The sequence below is a fragment of the Serinus canaria genome, chromosome 2 (assembly GCF_022539315.1).
Source record: "Serinus canaria isolate serCan28SL12 chromosome 2, serCan2020, whole genome shotgun sequence".
NCBI lineage: Eukaryota > Metazoa > Chordata > Aves > Passeriformes > Fringillidae > Serinus > Serinus canaria.
Window position 1 is genome coordinate 110,275,951 of NC_066315.1, and position 24,573 is coordinate 110,300,523.

Consider the following 24,573-nt stretch of genomic DNA (forward strand, 5'->3'; position numbering starts at 1 on the left):
ACTGGGGATCAACATGAGATCACCAAACACGTTTTTCCATGGGTGACCTAAATCTGAAACTGTTATCTTCCCCAGCTGAGCAAGCAGTGGGAAATAAAAACAAAAGCAACTACTAAAGAAAACTTCTTGGCCTTAAAATTGTTAAAGAGGAAGCAAGCTGTAGCTGAGAAGCAAGTTTCCAAAACAAAGATCTCCTTAGAGTAATACATTTGACACTTTGCCACAGTAAGAGCTCTGTGCATGCCTGGGAAACCCTTGCAGAGTTCAGTTTGAGGAACGTGTGGCTACACGTTCTTCAAACTGAACCCTGCAAGGGTTTCCCAGGCATGCACAGAACTTGGTGGTGGACTTGATGCATTGATGGTTGATCGATTTACTGTGTGCAGCACAGAGGGTTGAGGAACTGGCTGGCCCCCTTCGTTTCTCCCACAGTAGTGATGATACTTGCACATCAGAACAAAACAGGCTATTCTTTCACACTGCAGCTGAAATGCCTCCCCTGTTGCCCCCCAGTGACTGCAGCTGAGCTGAGCTGTTTATGAATGTGTTAGCCCTGAGTCTCCTGAGAGCTATAAATGTCATGCCCTCAATGACATGCCCTCCTGGCTAGGTGGAATTCATTCTTCAGAGTGACCTGAGGATAGGACTACTGCCTTCCTTCCCAGGCCGTTTCTGCCAGAGAAACAGCATGAGGCTGTAAATGCATTTTGAGGAGTTGTTGGGAGGTCCCTTGGCTCTCTTTTGTCTTGGCTGCTCTAGATTGTGGCTCCAGATCATCCTCCAGTGGGAAAAGATAGAGTTATGCTTCTGCCTAATTTCTGTGAGACCGAATCTGAAAAAAGAGCTATTTTTTCATTTCCACATATGTTACAATGTACTGGTGTAGGGCCATTGTGGGGCAATGAAGTGGTTCTTTGACATGATGAAGAGATTAGACATATCATCACTTGTGTTTTGCTGCTCCATCTTCTTTGCCAGAGGTTACTTCATAATGTAAAGCACAGTAAAACCAGGAGACATGGAGGATTTAAGGAGAAAAGCTGTAGGTAATGAAGTTCTTTTCCCTGTCTGTGGACACGTCTGGGATATAACATGGGGGGTGATGATACTCCATGGTCAGCAGCAACACCATTGTTGCCATGATTTGCATCCTCTGATTGCTTCCCTCTACAGGCATGTGTAATGGATGACAATGTGTTCTCTACCTAGGTGCTTTTTTTCCTGGAGATGCTGTTTATTCCTTGTTTTATGTCGGTTTCCTGCATATTTGTGACTGATGAATACCATGTTCCTCCCAGGGAGTGTTCTGATGTTAGTGGCCTTTTTTGCCTGTGCCTTCACTTTTGCCAAGGAAAATTAGGGAGCAGCTTTTCTGTACTGTGGTTAAATCCTCCTGGTGTCCGTTGAAGTAAAGCAGGTGCATGCTGGAGTCTTGTTAGACCAGGAGCTGTCCCCTCTGTGTCCTTTGAGGAAAAATGGTGAAGAGAGTCAAGAGCTGGAATGCTGCCCAGCAATCTTAATTTGTGTCTTGAACACAGCTGCGAGACAATTTTCCTGGAGAAAATACGAGGTTGACAAATACCACTGAGTAGCCTGTTTGGGAATTTTACCATAACAAATAAGCCATTTTGTTCACGCCTGAGGCTCTCAGATCTGTGCCATACGTACCTCTCCTCCTGTCAGGCTGAGGGCTGGATTCCCTGTGCTTGCCTCTGTACTCTTACCTACACAGCTGTTAGCCATTACTCTGCATTCTGTTTGTCTATCTTTTAGATGAAGGAAAAGGGTTTTTTTTGCTTGATTTAATTTGACTGGGATAAAGTAATTATGCAGAAACCACGATATCTCTGATGGTAAGCAGACTGTACAGAATATAACTGTCAAAGCAGAAATGGGTAAAACTTGGTTTTAAGGTTTTATGCTACTTCTTTAGGGGGATGTGAAATTTTTTGGCATTGTGTCTGCATTTTTGTGTGTATTTTTTCACCTAGGAAACCCCATCTCTTCTCACCCATCAAGTTTACTAGAACTTCAGCATTTGTGGTTGATTGAAATAGGTTCTTTGAAGCCAAAAAGAAATTTAAATACAATATTGAAGGTAAAGTTGTCAAAAATCATTGTGCTTTACCATGCTTGTTCAAACTGTTTTATCACAGTTGGATGTCCCATCCCTGGAAGCATTTAAGGTCGGACTGGATGGGTCATTGACCACCTTGGTCTATGGGAGATGTCCATGCCTATGCAGGGCTGGAACTAGATTATCTCTAAGATTCTTTGCAATCCATACCATTCTATGGTTTTATGATTGTATGTTATGGATATGCTACGCAAGAGTGTATTGACTGTGTGATTAGCTTACTTAAGTTTGTTTGATACAAATTAAGTGTTTAGAGTACTTAATTTTCAGGACAAAGTTGGGAATCTAAGATCCTTTCAAAATATAAAATACATCAAAAAGCGGTGGCCTTCATATAGCTAAAATGTGATTAGAAGCCAGACTTGCAGAAACGCCTACTGACTGAAAACATGGCCTCCCATCCAAAGACATTTCAAAAGGTCTAATACCCTGGAAACCAGATTCAATCCATCTTAAAATAAAACTTAATTACCTCTGAAGGTCTTGTTCTGAAAGGTGAGTTAAAGCCTGCTGCTCTGTGTAATCACACAAATATGTTTTGTAAGCTTTCCTTAGAAATGTCCAGCTGGCCTGAGCCGAGCTGCACAGGCCTGCAGAGCACAGCACTGCCGCTGGGATGCTCCCAGCAAACCCAGCGGGACTCCAGCGCTCTTGTAGATCTGGATGTGGAAACTGACTTCAGTGGGGCTGGGAGCACTGGCAAGAATGCTGAGAGTTACATCTTTCCACTTCAGAAACTCAAGGGAGATATTAAACATCCGCCTGATCAGCAGCAAACTCCCTGCTCCAATTCTCGCTCAAAGGATGTCATGTCTAATGGAGCTGAGCTGCCAGAAAGCTGCACCTGAGTGAGGAGGATTTCTGCCTCAGGTTAGTCCCCATCCAGATCCAGAAGAACTGCCAGAGGAGGGAGCCAAACTTCATTTCTGTATTTATTTTTGTTTCTAAATATTGGCAATATCTATTTTGCTGCTGTTCTTTGCTGTGCTCCTGCACTTTCTGCTTCCTTTGTGGTCAGAGGAAGCCAGGTACAGAACGGTGTGTGCTCATGAACTACTTCTACTCAATGGTCTTGCTTTAGATTCCCTGCTTGTGAGGTGGTATGGGAAGGGAGATACTCTGCTCTCCTCAATCAGAAGACATAGTAGAGCAGCTGTTCCCAGTAACAATAATGACACTATTGCTGAGACAAACATTTTCACAATGATGCATGGGAACGCTAAATCCAAACCACATTGTTTAGCTAATGCATGCTTTCGCTCTGCTAAAGGGGAATGTCACATAACTGAAAGTAAATTGAAGAGATCAGAGTTTAGAAAATATGACAAAGTTGAAAACTTAAAGCTGTAATACACAGTAACATCCTTTAGCAGTGAAATCAATGATCCAAAGTGGTGTGTGCATGTGTATTTTATGGCAGTTTATTAGGTATGACTCCCCTCTGGCCAGTCCAGTGAACAGACACTGTTGTGAGTCAGGAATGCTTTCTGCCAAGCCCTTCAGTGAAACTGAGTATAGCATATAGATCTCCTTTCCCACAGAACATATCAGGCATTGCAACATATCATAGATATGTCAGACTGTAGGTATGGTTTCTGGCATTTTTCTTTAATCTACACTCCCAGCTGGGACTAATGAAACACTGCTCTCAAGGCTTGTGCATGCACATGTGTTCATAGAGTCCTCACACACTGTTTTAATAAGGTAATACTTTTATTTTAGTTAGCAAGAGAAGAGGTACTTGCTTTCAGTAGTGACGCGGTGCAACAGCTTAGAGAAAGGAAAGTTAAAGATGAATGGAGACCTGAAACATTTAATTCATAAATTAATTACTGAGCTAGTGATATCTACCTTAATATTGTGACAGCCTTGCTGCTGGCACTTTCAAAATAACTGATATGGGTTTGAAAGATCGTTGGAGAGCCTTTTTCTTCTGGCACTGTTGTGGAGAGATTGCTAAGTTTAGATCACAAGAATGCAAAGTTACTCAATCATATGCAGAAGTCTGCTAAGTTCATGCAATAAATGGAGATAAAAATGGGTTTTTTCCTTACCAGAAGATCATGGTCAACTTGCCCCCTTCCTTTTCACTTGCTCTTGCTGTACATTCTGGGCAATGGTGATTCTACCAGGTCTGATCAAACCTAGAAACACCTTTGGCAGTGGTTTGAAGGCTTCATCTGAACTCAGACAGCAAAGAAGAAAAAAGGGGAGGGGAAGCACATTAAGGACTTGAATACTATTTTTAGGTGTGCAGACTAGGGAGCTGACAGCAATATCTGATGGCAATACCAAAGTGCCTGTGTGATTACTTGGTTTCATGTTAGAGGGTAGAGTCTGTCAGCACATTGATTGTTTTTACTGTCCAGCCTCCTGCTTTTGAAGAGCTGCTCTAGTTAATTTCAACGATACACTATACAGTAATCTTGCCTATTTAAATCAATAGAATTCAGTGCTTTCAACAAAAGCCCTGGACATTACGATCCTCCCATGCATTGTCAGGGTCCTGGGGCACTGTAGCTCATGAATAACACAGATGGAGGAAGGTTTATAGACTCTGTGGCAGTGGTTTTATTTCATATCCAAAGTGCGAAAAGTTTCTTCCAAAGAAAAACATTATATGATCCTTCTAAAATAAGTAGGCCTGCTTGGCCTTACAAATAATTGTGCAGGTGCTGTAGGACTTTGTGATGGAGCCCTTTGCAGGGAGAACTGGAGTGTTGCAGAAGCTGTGTGCTAACCCAAAAAGCCAAATTAAAAACGTATGCAGCCACACTGCAGCATGTGGGTGGCTTTCAGGCAAGTGCAGAGGGTTGTTAAATGTCGAAATCAAATATAGGCATGGGGAAAACGGGTGTGTGAATGGAAAGACTGATCACATGCTTGTCCTGCCGTTTAAATGTGTGGTAGGCTCCTCTGAAATTCAAAGTCTGCCTAAAATCAAGCCAGCTTGTAGGGAAACACAAATCTGATTTTAAGTCCTCATACTTTTCTAAAATCTAGCCTTTCTGCAGGTCTGAAAAATAAAGTTTGCATTCACAATTTATTAACAGCTGCCTTAGCATTTTCATGTTGAGGCTGTGGACTTGCTATGTGCTCATTCACTCTGATGATGTTGCCTATAAAACCTGACAAGTGGCAACTTAAGTAATGAGTATTAACTTCAAAACACAGCCCTGATGTAGATGAAATCTCTGTATTGTAGATTTGAAAACTGAGGTACAGAAATTAAATATTTGCTCAGTATCCTTTGAAAAGCTGTAACATAGACAGAATTTGATCTTGGCTCTGGAAAACCTCAGCCTAGTACTTGATAGTGACCTTTTTATCATCTTTTAGGTAAGATGCCAAAAATTCATGCAACGCTCCCTCTTCATTTGAAGAACGAAATATTAAGTAAACAGTAATGATTTAGTCTGCCTAACCTGAAACAACCCTGTAACCCTGAGATTTTATTGTGTAAGATGAAGACTTGGTTGATTTAAAACAGTTCCTGATATGTGATGACCTAGTCCTTATCTGCTGTCTAGCTCACTATATGCAGAATACTCTTTTTTACATGTTTATAAAAGCACAACACTATTTCATGTCAGGCAAATGATTGCATTGAATATTGGCCAAAACAACAGATAAAATCAGCTCTAAAAAAATCCAAAAAACCAGGTACTTTTGGTGGATTAAGGCAGGAGAAATAAGCCTAAATCTTTCTCAAGTAAATGAAAAAATTATGCTTCATGTTCTTTAATCCTCCCTCCTCCCCTTGTCCCTTTGTGTAGCTATTTTATCCGTTCTGTTTAGGAGAGTCCTGCCCTGAATGATTTTGCCAGTTGCATCACCTTTTAATGTTCCTTCTGTTCATTTGCAGCTACTTTGGAGCTGTAGTTGCTTTTATGTCACTCACCCAATATTTAGAATTTGTAGTTTCCTCAGATAATTGGCCATCTTGACAAGAAGAGTGACACAATCAGCTGTCAGATACTTTTCATTCCTGACTTCCATGCCAAAACTGACATGTGGATATTGGAATAATAATGTGTTATCTTAATTAGGTGTATCTTCATGATACATGCTTTATAACAGATAGAGCATATGAAACTACTGCAATGCCTTGCCAGGGTATCTATGAAATGAGATTCCCTACTTAAGAGTTTTCTTCCTTCTTAAATAAATAAAGAGTAAACGAACAATTGCAGAGTCCAAGTCTGAATCTCAGCACTTCCTGTTAAACCTCACAAAATAGTGCAAGAAACATGTTTGGTCTGCTTTCTAAGGCTTGATGATGTGATAGGAAGGATGTTGTATGTAACATCAAAGAATGATGTTGTTATACCTCTGAAGCCTGACTTCTGGAAGTCCAAGTGAAATAATGTATGCTCATTTTTCTCCATAATATGGCAGTTTTTAATAGGCTTGGATTCTTATCAGAAATGTTCCAACGATTTCCTTCATTGTGTTTGTGTGTGCTTTTTTTTTTGACTATCCAAATTTCTCTCACACTTTTCAAAGTTTTGTTAAGTGACTCCCTGCTGGGTTTAGTTAAGAGCGGTGCCGAGCAAATTGCAAGCTGCCAAAACCAGCCAACAAACCACTAGTGATGAACAAATGTTTCTGCTCTTTCAGCTCATGGTGAATGTTACTGTTTCCTTAATTCCAGCATCATGTTCAAGTGGAAAATGGTGCAGTCTGGACTACAGACCTGAACAGTGTTTTTGACCTGAGCAAACAGAGTCTGGCTGAGGATCAGGGTGGATCATAACTTTCACACTTGCTGTCTATACATGTTAGGATAAAAGTCTTGGGAGTATTTCTGGCCCAGTGATCTTTCTTGAAGTAGACTTCTTGGAGCTGTGCATGATGATCTCGGAGCACAATTTAGATCTGTGTATTTATGTCTCTTAGAATAATTACAGACCTTTTTTGTGAAATACTGTAGAATGTGAACCTTTAGACAGTCTTGCAGAACGAAGTATGTAATGCACAAAAGGTAATTCATAGGGAATGAATGGATTAGTTTCTTCTCCATACCCCCTGCTGCAGTGAATATACTCTGAATATATTGTGTTTTTCTCCATTTACTCCTCCAAACGTAGTCTGAGTGGAAGAGGTCCTGCCTGCTGTAGCATGCCTTAGTAGTGTGTTCTCATCATTGTCCTCAAAACCAAGTCCATTAATTGTCCATGCTACATGTCCACATGATGGCATGCATGTGGTAGGAGGCTTAGGGAAGATCAGCGATTTTCCCAGGAGGGGAGATGTGAGCCCAGGGCAAAGTATTTGCTCAGCCATTACCGCTGCTGCAGATTATTTTAGTAATCTGAAAGAGATTTTATTAAAACCAAAGCCAGTCAGATATTAAATTGAGACAAATAAAGTTTCAATAGTTACGAAGAATACCCAATTCCTTCTCTGTCCTGTGAATGGGATGTGCTTTAAAGGTGGGAGCAGGTGACAGACTCCTAGTATTTCTGGCTGTGCTACTAATTTCCTTCAGAACTAATGTTTTTCCACAAGTTATACTCTCACACGCATACTTATTTATAAAAATCCCTTTGAGAACCTTAGATGAGAGACCAAAGCCATTGAAAAAATGAGGATTTCAAGATTACATAGGGAAACAACTGACCATTTCAGGAGAAAGGGATCGTCTCTCCAATGTTAACTTTCAGGAGGTGGAAGGGATAGTTTTCTTCAAATATGTGTTCCAGATCTGTACAAAAATGCAGAGGTAGATTCTCACAAAATATCTTCCTTTAAATGGTATTTCACAAAAAAGGACTTGAACCTAGTTCTTCCATATCCAGTCTCTAGGATCTTTTGGACCAGGCAGGCATGTTTTCTTAGAATCATGGAGTCATGGAATCTTTAAAATGGCTAAAGACCTCAGTGTAAGCCCTCTGCTGTGGAGTGCTAATAACACCTTGAGGCAGACTAATCTTTCCTAGGAGACATTTATATTAAAACTAGTAAATCCCCATAACATGTTTTGGTTTGGATAAGACAGTATTTTTGGACACAGAAATACTCAGTTAAAAAATTCCCAGCTTATACTTGGTGTTCCAGTCACAAAAGCCACTTGGTATGTTGTTTATATTTCTTCTGATGTCCTAATGAAGATTAGGTGTCTGTTCTCCTCTGAGTTCATCAAGCACATAATTTAGCAGTATATTGCACAACTTTGTACTACTGTATTAACTCCTAGCTCCTAGCTGTAATCACAGAATAAGGCTAGCACGATGTTAAGTATGCTACAAACCATAAAGATCTGCGGTGGTCCCCAAGGTATCTGTTATCAAAATGTAAGTTCAAAGCTGAGAAGTGGATAGTATGAATGGAGAGTGTGTGTGTGTGTCTGTGTGTGAGTGTAGCAAACAAATTCTAAGATAAAAATAACAATTTTACGTATCTTGCTTTTCAAGGCCTTACCTGTGTAATGCAGAAATGTAGAACTCTGAAGAAAGGTTTGAAATTATAAATTAATTTATAAAAATATCCATTTTAACATTACTAAGTCAGCAATAATATTAGATGTCTTAATGAATGCTAGAGTGCATTAAGGTCTGTGAACAAAGGCTTCACTAATGATTTAAAACAAGACATAGTATTTTGGCAGATCTTGTTTTAATGTAGCTATCACTTAAGAAGGATGAGGGAAGCAATAACAGTCTACCTACTTGCATCTAGGTAATTGTATTTGCTTATTACAGGTATTGTCTTGTTGGGTGCTAACTACACAGTTCATGAGCTGGTCCTGCCCAGGGCAAGGCCAAGGAGAGGTCAAAAAGAACATGTTGGATAGGCGATGTCTTTTAAGCTAATATGCCAAACTTAAATCAGCAAATATCTGTGTGATGCTGCTATTGCTAATGGATGTTTAGGAAAGCCAAATGTGTGGTCAGCGCACTAAAACTTTAGAATCAGAGAATATCTCAAGTTGGAAGGGACCCATAAGTAACTCTCCTGATGCAGCTTCATTCTATTTCCCTGTATCCTACCGCTGGTCACCAGAGAGTGGATCAGCACCTCCCACTCCACTGCTGTCCTTGGGGAACTTGTAGACTATGATGGGTCCATCCCTTAGCCTTCTTTTCTCCAAGCTGAACAAAACAAGCAGCCTCAGCCACTGCCCTATGTCTTGTCCATGAGGCCTTTTACCATACTGGTTACCTTCCCCTGACACACTCTAATAGTTTGATGTCCTTCTTATATCAACAACCCAAACCTACACACAGGATTTGTGATGTCATCATGATGCTAAGGCATTGTGTACTTGCTGTTTAAAATTTGCCCATTATAATGAATGTAGCTGTCTGCTCTTAACTTCGGGTTAAGGCTGTGCATACTGCTGGAGAAAAAGCATATCTCTGAACTGGAGACAAATGATGAGTCTTTCACCCCATCTCTGCTCTCCTATTAGAAGGTAATCTCTCTTTCAGTTCTTTCCTTGTTTAATAAGCATATTTGGGTGATTTAGGATGAGTACTCCATGAAGAGATTATGTAACATATGTGGTTGAGATAAAGAAGGATGACCAGAGAACTTACTGACCAGGGACATATCTCATAAACTATAATGCCACTCAGAGTCTGGAAGTTGTGCAAGACTGCTGGTAAAGAATTTCTCTGCTCAGATAGGCCATTCTACTCTTCTCTTTCTTGACTTCTCTATGGATAGCAGAACTGCTATAATATTTAATTCACTATGGGATAGCACCTCTCTGAATGATGAATGTTTATAAAAGCTTTCAAACTTGAAAAGCATCTAGCATTCTTCCCCTTGACAGATGACCAAAGGATTTTTAGAAATAGTAAATTTTAGGCATAGTGGAAGAAAATTGTGAGTTTCTAAGGCAAGATTAGTAATGTAGTTTAAGGAATTTATACAGGCCCAACTGGAAAGTCATCATGTGTTACTGAAACTTGGTCTGCACATGGGAATGTGGCTGGCAAAATAATGTTAAGAAGGATCAGGGCAGTTATGTATGATGAGGTGCCAGCACTCCAATAGATATTCCTAATGGAAAATGGCTGAAGCTCAGCTGATGGCTGATACCAGTTTTGCTGCATATTTCTGCACTATGCTATCATGTAATTACCACTTAGGGCATGAAATTTAACAGCATGAAAAACCTCACCCCTAAGCCAGTACAATTGACATTGTCTTAACAGAGATACAGTTACAGTAAAGGAAAACAAAAATTTATAACCGAAGAGTGCTCTAATTTCAATTGCTAATTTAAGTCTTACTGGCAAAAGAATTTATAAAGTTTGGACAAGTTCTGCTGGTGTAGCTCTGCTAGAAGTCTTTTTGTTAGGAGTCTTGGGAGTCTTTTGAACCTCTAATGTGCTGGACAGAAGGAAAGAGAAATGCGTTCTTGCCTTTTCCAGATAACGGTGGAGAAGCTGCCCAGTCTGTCGCGCCCAGCCATGCTGCTGAATCGCTGCACTACAGATCCCTGGTATCAGCAACTCTTCATCAATCTGGTAAGACTGAAGCCAACTCTAAAAACAAACATTTCCTCCATGAACAATATGTTTGTTATATTTTCTCATTTGTTTATGATGGCTGTGTCAGCCGCACTGATTTACATAAACACTGCCAATCCTGGGACGTTACATTCTCAACAAAAGTAGCTGAGTACAAACAGAATTCCGAAGTTTTAATTCATATTGTATAAACATAACAGATGTTGATAAAATGAGCCAAAAAGAAAATACAACAAAGGAGACCATTTCAAGGGGGCTTTTGATTAAAATACATTCCAGATTGACAAAATGATACAATGTTAATGGAATAGATCATTTAAATGTCATTATTTGGCTCTTATAGTCCTATAAAGCAAATATAAAGCAACGCTTTTGAGATTTAAACTCCATTACAGTACAGTGCCTATACATCAACTTATAAATAAAACTATATTTCTTTTCCCTTTCCTTTTTTTTTTAATCCCTGCTATGACATCGCCACATTTATTTCCTAAATACTGTACTAAAATACTGGGTCCAAAAGCAATAATAAGTTTGGTATACAGAGTAGGGCCTAAAATAAATATATTATAAACAAAATAAATGCAGTTTCTGCTTCAGTGAATTTCCAGACATTGAAACTGAGATGGGCGACACTGAGAAAACCAGGTCAGAGGCCTAATTCAGTTGAATTTCCTTGAAAAAGTTATAAAACCTGCTCCTGTTAATTCATGTGTAAAGATGATGAGACTTCATTTGAGATCCATCTGGTCAAAATCCCTTGCTTTGAGAATAGCTAGAAGGAGAGATAATTTACAAAACTTGCAATGCTTCTAATATGCATTATCTAGTTTAGTTTGAGAGTTTTTGTTTAATAGATGGGAAAACTGAGGTGGAGGGAGGACACATGGTTTTCCAGAGTTCAAGAGGAGGTCATACATGGAAGCAGAAGCCAGTTCAAACTGAGTCCCAGTCCAGTGCTCGTGCCTTTGGGCCACACAACTTCTTTATTATAGGAAACCTATAGAACTCAATTACATTTCATACTGATGGGATCCCCGAAGCAACAAAGTTTAGTTCCCCTTTCAACAACTTGTTATTATCACTCATGAAAGCTCTTTTTCTGATATCCACATAAATATCCATTGTAAATTTCCTGGGTGCAATGATTTTCTGCAGCAGTGATTTCCAAAGGAAAATTACACGCAGGATAGAAAGAGGAAACCTCTTTACTTTTAATTTGTTTTCTTCCTTATGTCTTTGAATGCCTGGTCTGTTCTGTAAATGAGAGAGGGAGAAGATATGTGCCCTGCTATGCTGTGCATTTATTTATGTTGCTTTATCATGTCTTTGTTCCAATCTTCCTCTGTCTGAGGAAGCATAGCACTGGTAAGCACAATACACCTTCTTTGACAGAACTGGCCAAGTCACAGGAATAATACTGTAGAATTATGGGGAAAATAAAGTCTTAGCAAACAACTACATACTCTGTATAGACCAGCTTGGTTGACAATAAAATGATCTTTAGCTCTGTTCCTATCAAGAAACCACCAAAGCCCTCACAGCTTTCAGTCACCAGAGTTTGTAGGCCCACCTCTCACACCCACGTGATTGTTTCTCTTCCTTGCAGTCCATGTTTCTATGTGAATTGATTTTTATAAGCATGTACTACAAAATATTATAGAATGTCATAAATGGCTATGTAATGAGATAGCAGCAATAAAAAAAATTAAAACTCAATAAACATTGGGGTCACTGACTATTTTCAAGCAAATCATAGATCAGAAAAGTCTTAGACTTAGAAAGTGGACCTCAACTTTGCTTTTCCAGTCTGTGAAATTTGAGTGCATTCCAGTCATAAAAATTTATTTAGGTTGAACCTTATGCTTTACCAAAAACTAAAGTGGTTCTTTTACTATGGTATTTCCTGATGTTTTAGGTATAATTGAGGATGTGGAGCAGGGAGAGAATCCATGTTCTTATTGGATCCTGTAGAACCTGCAGAACCAGGTGTTTGGAATGATCAGCAGGAAGGACTTGATGCCTTTCCTCCTAGAGGAGAGGCTCAGGCTCCAGCTGGCACCACAGAGCCCTGATGCCAAGCCCCCCTGGATTCAAGGCCATTCATGCCTTAGGCTTTGTCACTTGTTTTGGAGCCCATGTTCTTCTTCAGGAAAACATAATCAGAGCTTTTCCACTTGAGTCCTTCCAGAGAAGACACGCTTAAAAGGTGTAGTATCTTGACATGAGAGATTGTAGCCCCAGAAGTGTGCCCCTTCAGCTGCTTGGTGAATGCAAAATTCACTAATTTAAAAGCTTGTGAGACAACATGAGAATCCACATGTTTATGGAAGACATATAAAATAAGATGTGAAAGATGGATGTCAAGAATGCTTTTGTCATGCTGTGTCTATGTCTTGGAAAATATCATAACTATCAGCAGCAGCTCTGTTGGCCAAGCCTTTCAGCGAAGACTAACTCTTCAGTCCTTGAGTATTTGCCTATTAAAAAGGAAAATATTTTAGATTTCCTCCAATGATTTTGATGTTTAATTTTGTTCTGTTAAATATCAGAGGGATTCCCACATTTTTGGACATTAAAACCAAACATGTATGAAGGAATCCACCACTATTAATGTTATAATGAATACCAAGGAAAGCTAGTAATAATTTATTGGTTATAAAAACTTGCCAAAATTCCTGAAAGTGAATTTCTGGTATTTGAATCATGCAGCTCTGACTTTCCTATACGTCAAAGATTTGTTGGATGTTCTCTAGTTTTCCCTTTAAGAATTTGTCTTTAATATTAATAATGTTGTTTCTGTAGCACCACAGAGAAAGCACAGCACTCTTAAACTGAAGGGTCCAGTCAATGCATAATACTGGCAGTCCAGAAATGCTTGAGGTCACAAGAGACAGGCTCTTTCAATGGTCATTTAAAATATGTCATATGCAGGAAAGGAAATACTCTGCAAATCATCCATCTAAGAGATATGGACATGGATGTTTATTTAGATCCTGTTATAGTCTATAATCTTTTGCTAATTAGTACACTAGCAGGGTCATTGTCACTACTGAGACACGCCTCACCTACCTGGAAAAAGCCAAATTCTTCTTGAAGGAATTAGGGTTTGTGTGATAGCAGAATTATCTAGAAATCCCTGGTGATTTCCTCTTAAGGCAGGGAGAATCTCTTCTCTTGATAACCAAATCTACTCTTGGGAACATGGTGTGACCTGTGCAGGGCTGGGAGCTGGACTCAAAGAATCTTGTGGGTAACTTCCAACTGAACTTATTCTGTGTGACTCTGGGATTCTGAAATCCGAGAAACCTTGCCATGAATTTGCATTTTTGGTTCAAAGCCCATTGCTGATTTCCTTTTCCTTGATTTATTGAGTACACAGAGTATCACCTTTCTAAGACCTGAGTAATGTAATTTTTTTTTTTTTGCTTACCCTGTCTGTGGCGAAATGACTCAGTACAATTGTAGCTGGGGTGTAGTTTGCAGAATATGAGAGCTTGAGATAGCTAGGATAACAGTAACTTGTTACACAACTTTGAACTGGTCACTTAAATGCTTAGCACATCGTTTACTCTGCCTTTAAATTTGGAACGGTGACGTGAATCCACCACAGGTACTGTGATGAATATATGTGCAAAAGATGTTATAGGAATATAAACTATTTATAAGAATATTTTGGGCTGACCAGTTGTAAAAATCATAGCAGGGTTGCCTTTTATTTCCTCCCCCCTTTTAGTACAAGTGTAATTTCTAAGCTAAAGTTCACAGAATTTACATGGAACTTGTAACTGTGTTGGGTGGGGCATGGCATGCTGCATTTTTCCATAAATTATGTATCTAGTTTCATTACTAGATGAGGGTTTCTTTGTTTGGTTGGTTTGTTTTGGGTTTAGTTTTTGTTTTTTGTAACGTATATGTGTTTGTGAAGACACTCAAAAGAGAATTCCTTGAAGTCCTGTCAAAGTTATCTTTCAATCATTCTCAAAAGAGAATTCCTCCAGGACTGAAAGGAGTCACTCCTTTATATTCTGGAGTCCAGTGACAAACTCATCACAAATGACAATAGCCTAATACATACAGAAAAGTGAAAACAGATGAAAATGGTAGGAATTTTTCCACTGATATGTCATTCTCATGATCTTTCTATAGAACAGGTATCTAAGGAATCACAGTAACGTGTAGTCATATCATTTGACTCTTGGGCACAAGATACTTTTTTCTTTTTGTCTGCTTTAGTGTATGGTAAATGTTCTGCTATTTCTTCATATATTTTGAACTAAAAGCTAGATACAGTAAATATGCTATTTTATATAAGATACAGTTTATCAATTTTCACAATTTTTTAACCCAAACTTCAGTGCCAAAGGGCTTAACAACAAAATTCAAGCCTTTGGCATTATTTTTGGCTTATACTACATATCTGTATCTATCTTTCATCTCGCTCTCCATTATGATGATGTTTTCCTAACAACTCTTTCCCTCTTAAACTGAAATGTGTCTTAAAGCACAGGCAGACTGAACTTTAGATCTAGTATTGAAGTGCAGTTGTGCAGAATTCCCAATTCAATTAGGAAAATTGCCTGCACATTAGAAACACTACATCATTACATATGCATTACATATCCTTATGAGTGAACATAAACTGTTGTGAGAAGCTGTTTTTAGCATGCAGTTTTAATGTATGTCTTTAAAGGTATCCTGCAATGTCCATTATGTGACATTGTGTTTTTCCTGTCATGTAATACTTACATACTTTAGAGTTAATTGCCCAGTGTTTTTAAAGAGCCTGGTTTATCACACTGGAGAACCTTTCAACATTGTTTCACAACTGATTCCTTCTCACATTTTTTAAATGGGATTTTGTCCTTTAATTACAAATATTTGCTGACTATGAATAGAAAAACCTAAAAGAGGGAAAACAGATGAAGAAAATCTTTGTATCTACTTTATATAAAAATGATGACTTAAAGGATTCAGGGACTAGCTTTGCTAAAGGTACTGGTAATATGATATGGTCTATCATACCTCAACGCTCAGATAGCCTTGAGCCAAAAATCTAAATGCTAATGGAAATGTAGCTGTGCTCTGCAAGGGTAGCGCCTGGAAAATCACTGATGAGGAAGTGCTGCAAAATGTTACTGTTGTCTCTGCTGCCCCTTTTCACATAGCTTCAGCTAACAGAGCTGTCAGTGTACCACTGGTGATCATGAAATCACTTAATGAAATGAAGTGTAACCAGCTCTCTACTAAAATAGTGCTTAATTAAGTGTGACCATCAAGTGATGGGAACCATAGTAGTATACAAGGGAATGCTTGTTCATTCCTGAAAGGCCTATTAAAGTAAGAGGAAATATGTGATCAGCACAGTTGTCTGAATGTCTAACATGGTATGGCACGGGAATGCCAGCATCAGAGTTCAAACACACGAGGAGTTACAAACCAGAATTATTTACACTGTGTGACTGTAATCAATGCCTAGACACTTCTGAGGAGCCAAAGCAGTGAAATGGTTCAGTAACTTGCAGTATCTCATTAAACTGGTGAATTTTGCTCAGCTGAGATCATAGATCATAGACTCAACATTCTGCCACTGAGGCTACTCCTTACTCCCTGACAGCAGAGAAATGAGGAAAAATTACCAGCTTCTGCACATTTTATTTTGAAGGGTTATAGAAAGTAATTTATATTTTTGTGCAGTTTATACTTGCAAAGATTTCTGTAGATATGAAGTACCACAGCTTCTACTGTGGTGTTGCTACAATTGCCCCTCTTATCTAGGCTGGAGCTGAGATGTGGGATATGAAGTAGCCTACGGATGACTGGAAAGGACTCAGTGGCAGAGTTAAAAGAACCTCAGACTCCTGACTTATTTTCTTCTCAGTATTAATCTCTTTCTTGCAAAGTGAACCCCAAAGCTAGCACCAATAGAAGGCATGGCAAGCTGTGCAACTCCCACCTCCTCTCACATCTTGGCAGTTTTGCCACGCAGAAGTGTTTCTAGTGGGATAGGGCTGTCCCTGGTAAACAGAGCAAAGCCACCCTTGCAGCAGGGAGGACTGTAAGGATTGCCCCTGCAGAGCAGGCACTGAAGTCCTGTCAAAGTTCTTTCTCTCTCATTGAGAATGCATCTTGGAAGTCTCCCTAAGACATGCTGGGTCAGCACAGCAAAGGATGCCTTTCTGTGAAAGCATGAGATGTAAAAAAATAAATAAACAAGAGTTGATATCTTTGCCATATGTGTATATGTATAGATGTGAAAATGTACATATATATATATATATATATATATGCAGGTAAAAAAACTTAACCCTTTTAAAACTAACATTTGTAATTCAGGAGACAGGCAAAGCACTGTCTCAAAGGATGAGGATGCACATTTCCTTTGAGGGGAAAAAAAAAAAGAGAAGTAAATAAATTATGTGTATCTGGAGCTTGATTATCCTACAATTATGTAGGCTACTACCTATAGAAACCTTTTTAATCCTTCAAGGGTAAGCAGTAGGATAGAGATTAGTGTTGGTGCAAGTTAAGGGGGTATAACAGACAGAATCAAGGGCCCAAGAGAGCACTGTCTTGCAGGATATACAAATAAAAAGTATTACTTCTCTCATATGACAACCACAGCATAGAATATAAACACTGTTCACAAAAATGACGTGATATTTTTTTAAATCAGCCTGGGCAGGTTGTGTCTCTGACAAGGATCTTTCTTGTCTTTAAGGCGATGAATATCTGAAAACATCACCTCTTTGAACCTAGAAAGCTGAGTTTCCCAGAATCACAGAAGAATTTACATTAGAAGAGTCCTCTGGGGTCATTTACTCCATCCCCCTGCTCCAAAGAGGTCTAGCTAGATCAGGAAACTCAGGTTATTTAAGCCGTTTACACCCTCAAAGATAGAAAACCCACATCCCCTCTTCCAGTATTTGACCATATTTATGGTAAAATTTTTTTCTTATACTTAATTTGAATTTCTCATGCTACATCTCAAGTCCACTGCCTATCATAAGACACATGCAGGAGAATCTGACTCTGTCTTATCGGTAGCCTAAGGACAGGTAGTTTCTGCAATTAGGTCTTCTCTGAGCCTCCTCTTGTCCAAGTTGAATTGAATTATCTCTCTAAGCATCTCCTCCTGCCTGTGCTCCAGCCCCCTGACCAGTGTGGTGGCCTGCTCCTGGATTTCCTCCAGTATGTCAATGTTTTTGCTGTACTGGAGACTTCTCTTCATCCACAAACTGACTTGTGCAGGCATCATGCTAATCTTCTCTATCATTCAAGTTTTAGCATGTATTCTGCCAACAAAAGCATGATTTCAATATAAGATAAGCCAGAACATTCATTATTTTTAAAGGAAGAAACACGGGGACAGTGGAAATGTAAGGTTTTTAACCTATTGCTACCCTCCCCTCTAGTAAGCAATGTGTTCTTATGTTCTGGTCTTTTTCTCAGCCCACAGTTTTCAGTGGCTTCTTGCACTGACAGGAAGACTTCACAATCCCCTCTCAGCATCCTGAGAGAAATATTTATGTCAGCTCGGGCCCTTGGTTTTGATGTCTTCTCTGTTTCTCAGACCTCTCCTTTCTGTTTCTGCTGAATGCTCCTACTCCTTGTGTGTTTCACCACTCTGTCAAGATTTGTTCTTCACTCCAGAAATTTTTTCCCCAAGAAGTTGCTCAATGGCTCTTGAAAAAGCACAATTTCCTCCTCCTTCCCGAAGATGCCCCCTGAGTACAGCCACATTGTTGTCTGCTGTCTCCTGAAAGGAACATAATGTCTATTAGCACAGAGTAGCTTCAAATGAAGAAATTCAGAATTATACACTCAACATGTTAACAGAAACATCCACAACATTGTTATGAAAAGTTATTCATTAGGGTCTGGCTGCGATTTTGGAAATTACTCAGGGTGGTTTTATAACAGTTAAAACCCGTAAGGTGCTGTGTGTGAGGCTTTGGGGTTTGGACATATTTTTCCACGACTCTTTACATTTGTCAGCAAGAACATACAGCTCTTTTGACAGTAGGACTTGGGTGGGCAGATGGCTGCTGGATGCTGTAATAGGAGGTTGGCAGGACACAAAATGATAAACTTACTTGTCAACAGCCTTTCTGGCTTTCTTAGGACAGACTGAGCTTTGTACCTCTGCAACTTGTTTCCCATGTAGTCTCTGGTAATTTTTTTGGTATGGGTTAATTGATTTTGTATTTGCTTGCTGCTTTTATTATGTCTGCCCAACATGGAACCCTTCTCAGCACAGAAGCTCATTTTGTATCTATTATTCCCTGCTTTTTTATGTTGCTTCCCTCAGCCAGAAAGAATTCTTCTTAAATTGTTTGCATGTTGGTGGCAACAGAGATGGAAGACCAAAGAAAATAAAGAAATGATCCACAGTAAATGTTGAAAATGGGATCCATCCAGTGTGTGGCATGGAAAATAAGGCTGCAAGCACCACTAGGGAGATCTCCAGTTGGGTGACCGCAGCACTGCAAGTCAGAAGAGTTTACAGAGCACCTCAAGAGGAAGCAGATCTATGGCTCCATCTGCATTTGGTAAGGCTCTTTCTCTGAAAAGCAAGCTACTGGCATAAGGGGAGGCCAGATCAAGGCAATCTGCAGAGCCCTTTTTGCCCCTGTCTGCATTTCCTTCCTATGAGTTCAAATTGTTGTCTATGACTGGTGGTCACTAAAGTTTCCCAAGGCATGGATTTGGGATATTGCTAAGATAGGTGCATGGACCAGCCTGCTAAAACTAATATTGTTGCATACTGCAGGCCAGATGCCTTTTATATCCTATTGGTTCACAGTTCATTTGTGGCTCTCTCTTCAGTATTCTGAACATTTGCTCTTTCTCTCTCATACAGCACCTTTTTATTTCCTATTAGTTGTGTATTAGTTGCAATGCAGTTGCATTAACAGCATTTTTCTACGTTATTTTCTCTCCATATTTCTGCTCCCTTCCCCTTCCCGTTCCCCTTCCCCTTCCCCTTCCCCTTTTGTTTTCTGTTGGACATTATTTCTTCACTTTTGCTACTGACTGCTTTGCATAAAAATACATTTATTTACAGAAATTCTGGAAATTTTGCTTGCTTTACTTCACAGCTAAGATTTTTGAATAGAAAATGAATCACTTTTTATCTCCCCTTGTTTTCCCTTGTTCGAAGGTAATTTTTCCAGACTAGTGTGAAGCTTTGAGTGCTTCTGTTTTTCTTTTTAAAACAGAGGGTTCTGAACTGCCATTGCCTGGCACTGCAGGCATAGTCAGAGGGGCTGCATTTCTTGCTCATTCACTGGGCTCAGAATACATCTTGTTAAGGCTACTCAAGGCAAGCTCATAGTTTGCTGGGGGTGAGACGCACCCCAGCAAATGTTACTTTTTTAGTTAGAGTTTTGTAGACGAATTTAGCTGAGTAGAGCTGCATAAAAGGTCTCTGCAGAAATAAACAGAGGAGATCAGGGGCTGAGTGCAGTTTTCCCACGTGATTTATATATTTTAAGATTAGGCCTGGCATTTTGCAAAATGCTGTTTGAACTTGTTAATTAGGTTTGCCTGAACAGACCAAAACAGACACAACTAATTGGCTGAGATTATAGCTATAAGATTGTGACCTCTCACAGTGAAATCTCTCAATGTATGTTCTTGTTTAGGTCTGTTCTTCTTTGGTTTTTTTGGAGGAGGCAGATAAAACTGCACCGTATCACTGAGATAGTGAGGAATACTTTGGGGAGTATTATCCCTATCTCAAATCTGCTGTTGTTAATGGGAGGTTTCTTTACTGAATACCTGTCTTCATTTCACTTCTATTTTTGACAGGAGGAGCACTACCAGGTGACTTACACCTGTCTTCTTTTTACTTCTGTTTTCGACAGGAGGAGCCCTAACAGGTGACTTTTCAACTTTTTATGAATAAAGCCCAGTAGGAATGCTTTTTACAGCATCAATGCATCAGTAAGTACAAAATATTTTAATCAAGTCTCATAATCCATGCAGTTACTGGCAAACCTGATTCATTTATGAATAATTTTACTTGGATCTCAGTGAGAAAAATGTTCTTATTAACAGTATGAGCAACAAATTTCCAGACAAAAACATGGAGGAGGGAGAGTATGTATAGACACAGTCTGGGGGGGGATGTGACTTCATCACACTTCACACGATAAGAGGGTTCACTTCAGGAGCTGGTAAGGGGATGGAGACTTGAAAGGCCAGGCTACAGGAAATGGGGATGGTGAGTCAGGAAATGGCAGCCTTCCCTGCGAGTCATCCTTGAACCACTGCCCTAGTGTGCTCAGAGTGGGAACTGGATTAGTAGAGAGGCTGTTCCTTCAGAAGAGATTTCAAACTTGGGTCATGACCATTTGGTGTTGTCAAGTGTTACGTGCAGTTTCTCCTTAAGAGCATGGATTTCAGCTCCCCTATCTGCTCTCATCCCTAACATGGGTGGCTGCCTGTGCACCATAGCTGTCCCTCTCTGCAGTGGCAGATATTCCATGTCTCCTGCCTGGCCTGGCTCTCTCTCCTGGTGCTGCAAGCCTGTTATGCACCCACCTTGCTTCTTGTCAAAGTCACTGCATGGCTGGTAGCCCAGGGGTGTCTTGCATGGCAGCTAAATAGCTGTATTTTCCTGCTAAATACACATTACTCTGTAACACTCGATTGGCTTACCAGAAGCAGAAGAGCTGTCTGTTAGGGGGCCAATGGCAGTATTTGGTGGTTGCAGAGGTGCTCACTAGAAGGGTATGTGGGGTGAATTCCTTTGTATCTGTAAGTATCTAAAGAGGGGGGCCAAGCAGATGGAGCCACGCTCTTCTTGGTGGTGCCAAGCAATAGGACAAGAGGCAAAGGGCACCAACTGAGGCACAAGAAGTTCCACCTGAATGTGAGGAAGAACTTTACTGTGCAGTGACCAAGCACTGAAAAGGCTGCGGAGTCTGCCTGACTGGAGATATTCCAGAACCATCTGGATGTAATTCTGTGCCATGTGTTCTAGCAAGACCATGCATGAGCAAGGAGTTTGGATCAGATCTGGTCCCTTCCAAGTTGATCCATTCTGTGACTGTGTGATTCTGGGGGCGGGCAGGCCAGCAGCAAGGCTGAGGCCGCCGGTCACATCGCAGCTGGGAACAGGCACCTCAGCTGGAACTCGGCCCGCGCTCGCACCTCTCAACTCGCCGCTGTGAATTGACAGGACGGGGTTGCGCTTTGTACCGAATTACGGCCCAGAGGAGCCTGATGGCAGCCGGGGCTGGCGGGAGACCCCCAAGCGAACCGCGCCGACGGGGCGGAAAGGCGCCACCTGCTCCCGCCCCCCCGCTCCGGCAGACGCCCGCCCGCCGCCTCCCGGCGCCTGGGCCGCGGCCCCCGCCGGGCCCGGAGCTGCCGCCGGCCGCCCGCGGCGGCGCCGGGCGGGCCCCTCCGGCGGAGGCGGGAGCGGCAGCGCCGGCAGCGGCCGCAAGATGCCGCCCTGCCCAACGCCTTGGCGGCTGCGGCTGCTGCCCCGGGCCCTGCGCGGCCGCCCGCGGAGCGCCCTCCCCGCCGCCTGGGCCGGGCCCGGCCGCCGCCGTGCCGCCTTCCCGGGGCGCAGTGCGCCGCGGCGCGCCGCCCCCCGCCGTGTTCCGCTGCAGGCGCCGTGTCCAGCTCCACTCTCAGAACCTGGGAATTGTTAGGGTTGGAAGGGGCCTCTGGAGGGCATCCAGTCGAAACCTCTCTGCCAAGGCAGCGTCCCCTAGAGCGGGTGACACAGGAAGGCGTCCAGGTGGGTTTTGGATGAGCCAGAGAGGCAGACTCCATGACCTCCCTGGGCAGCCTGTTCAGTGCTCTGCTGCCCTTAATGTAAAGAAGTTCACAGAATCACAGAATATGCTGAACTGGAAGGGACCCACAAGGACCATCGAGTCCAATCCCTGTCCCCGCACAGCACCATGCCCAGGAGTTACACCATGTGCCTAAAAGCGTTGTCCAGTTGCTTCTTGAACTCTGTCAGGCTGACTGTGAGTGCTCCCCCGAGGACGCTATTCCAATGCCCAAACACTCTGTTGCAGTTTATGGCCGTTGTTCCTCATCCTGTCACTGCGCACCACTGAAGAGTCTGGCACCATTGTCTTTGCATCTGCCTTTGAGATATTTATGTGCATTTTTGAGATATTTATATGCATTAATGAGTTCCCCTCTCAGTCTTTTCTGGACTGAACAGACCAGCTCCCACAGCTCTCCTCATAAGAGAGATGCACCAGACACCTCATCATCTTGGTGAAATGGTTCTATTGTGCTGCAGGCAGGTTGGGGGTGCCTGCTAGTGAGGCTGGGTAAGGCCACTGAATTCAAGCACTCAGGACCCTGGCACTGGCCGGGATTCAGCAGGCATCTTCAGGGAGAGCAGAGCCACCGGCACTGGGCTTATTTTATGGTGACAGAGGGATAGGTGCCTGTAACTGGAACCCAAGCGCTCTGTTCATTAAAGGTGATGATCTCAAATGATTTTTCTTCAAGACGAACCAAAACCAGACAGCAAGTAACTTGGATGTTTAATTTCAGTAGCTGTTGACTGTGTTGCCCTTTTGAACCTTGTGTGTTTTGGTTTTTCCTCATTGAGCATTCTCCTTAAAAGAACTAGTACATTGATTGCATGGTTTTTGGGAGCAAAACTGTCTGAAGAACACAGCCCTGTGCTTTAACAGCCGCTAACTGTGTGCATTCATTAGGGAAAAAGTTGAGAGCAGTTAGACTACACTTCCAGGATGGCTCTCAAGGAGGCCAAGGCCATTAAGATTTTGGGATTATTCATATTTCAAAGCCAGTTCGAAATACAAAATTGTTTTGAGGCTGAAGGAATGTAAACAATTGTCACATGTAGTTATTGGGGATTTTTTATGAGAGAGGTTTGTATTACTTAAAAATTGCTTACAATTGCTAATTTAGCATCTGCGTGGAATGGCACATTGTTTGGACTGCTGTATTTGCAATCAGAGCAGATAGCAGAAGCACAAGCACTTCCTGCACAGCTTCTTGGCTGCGACCTGGTCTGACCCATGTACAGCAAGTCAGGGTGAGCAGTGTTGGGCTTGGATGTTTTCTTCCGTTATTGCTGGTGTGTTAAACCTAGCAAAACTGCTTGGCTACTCTGCTGAGCTTGCCACGTAGCTCCAGCTACCCTGTAAACATCTGTCTGCCAACTGACTAAAGCCACTGTGTTCATTTTGTGTGGGCTGCTGAACAGCTGTCAGATGGGAATGACTTGGGTTATCCCATGTCTTAACCAATGTTCTAGATTCAAGAGGTTCTGAATGCCTTTATCCTTGCCTGACTTACGTGTTTTTTTGACTAGATCCTTCTGAGCTATATGTTTTCAGTCCCTTAGTAGACATCTAAATAATCTCCAAGAACGTGCTGGATGTCATTTTCCTACAGAGCTCAAGTAGATTAGACAGGAGCATTGAGTTCATTGGATCACTGCGGATCCACTCAGTTCTCCTAACCAGTAGAGTCCCATCTCTTCAACACTTGGTGATACTAGTTTTGACAGGATGCATTATGCTGTTCAAGATTTTGTCTGAAAGCCATAAAACTATGAAAAGAGGATTTTCAAGACGGCAGTACAAGCAACTGTTGTGGCAGATTAGCTGAGATCTCTGAGAATTTTATTCTATTGTCATGGACATGTGTGTTGCTTTCAAGGTGACAGTGGGGTGTGACTGAGGATACCTGTGCAATGAAATGTACTATAGACTTGGAAGTGTTTGGTTTGGAAAAAGAGTGCTTTTTGCTAATGTTAGTATGCATTTAGCACTCTCCAGGCCTTCTGAAGTTAAATGAGAATTTCAAAACACTTGATCCTCCAAATTATCCATGTATACCAAGGAGCCTAGGAATGTTCATGCTGAAGTTAGAGAAACAGCCTCGTTGAAGAGATCCTCATTCAGGATCCTCATTCAGGATAGGCTTCAGGACGTGAAA

General features: G+C 41.3%; 1 pseudogene; it reads left to right on the forward strand.

Annotated features, from left to right (window-relative positions):
- The window catches only part of LOC115485399 (uncharacterized), a 133,636-nt pseudogene that overhangs the window by 51,303 nt on the left and 57,760 nt on the right, over positions 1–24,573 (forward strand).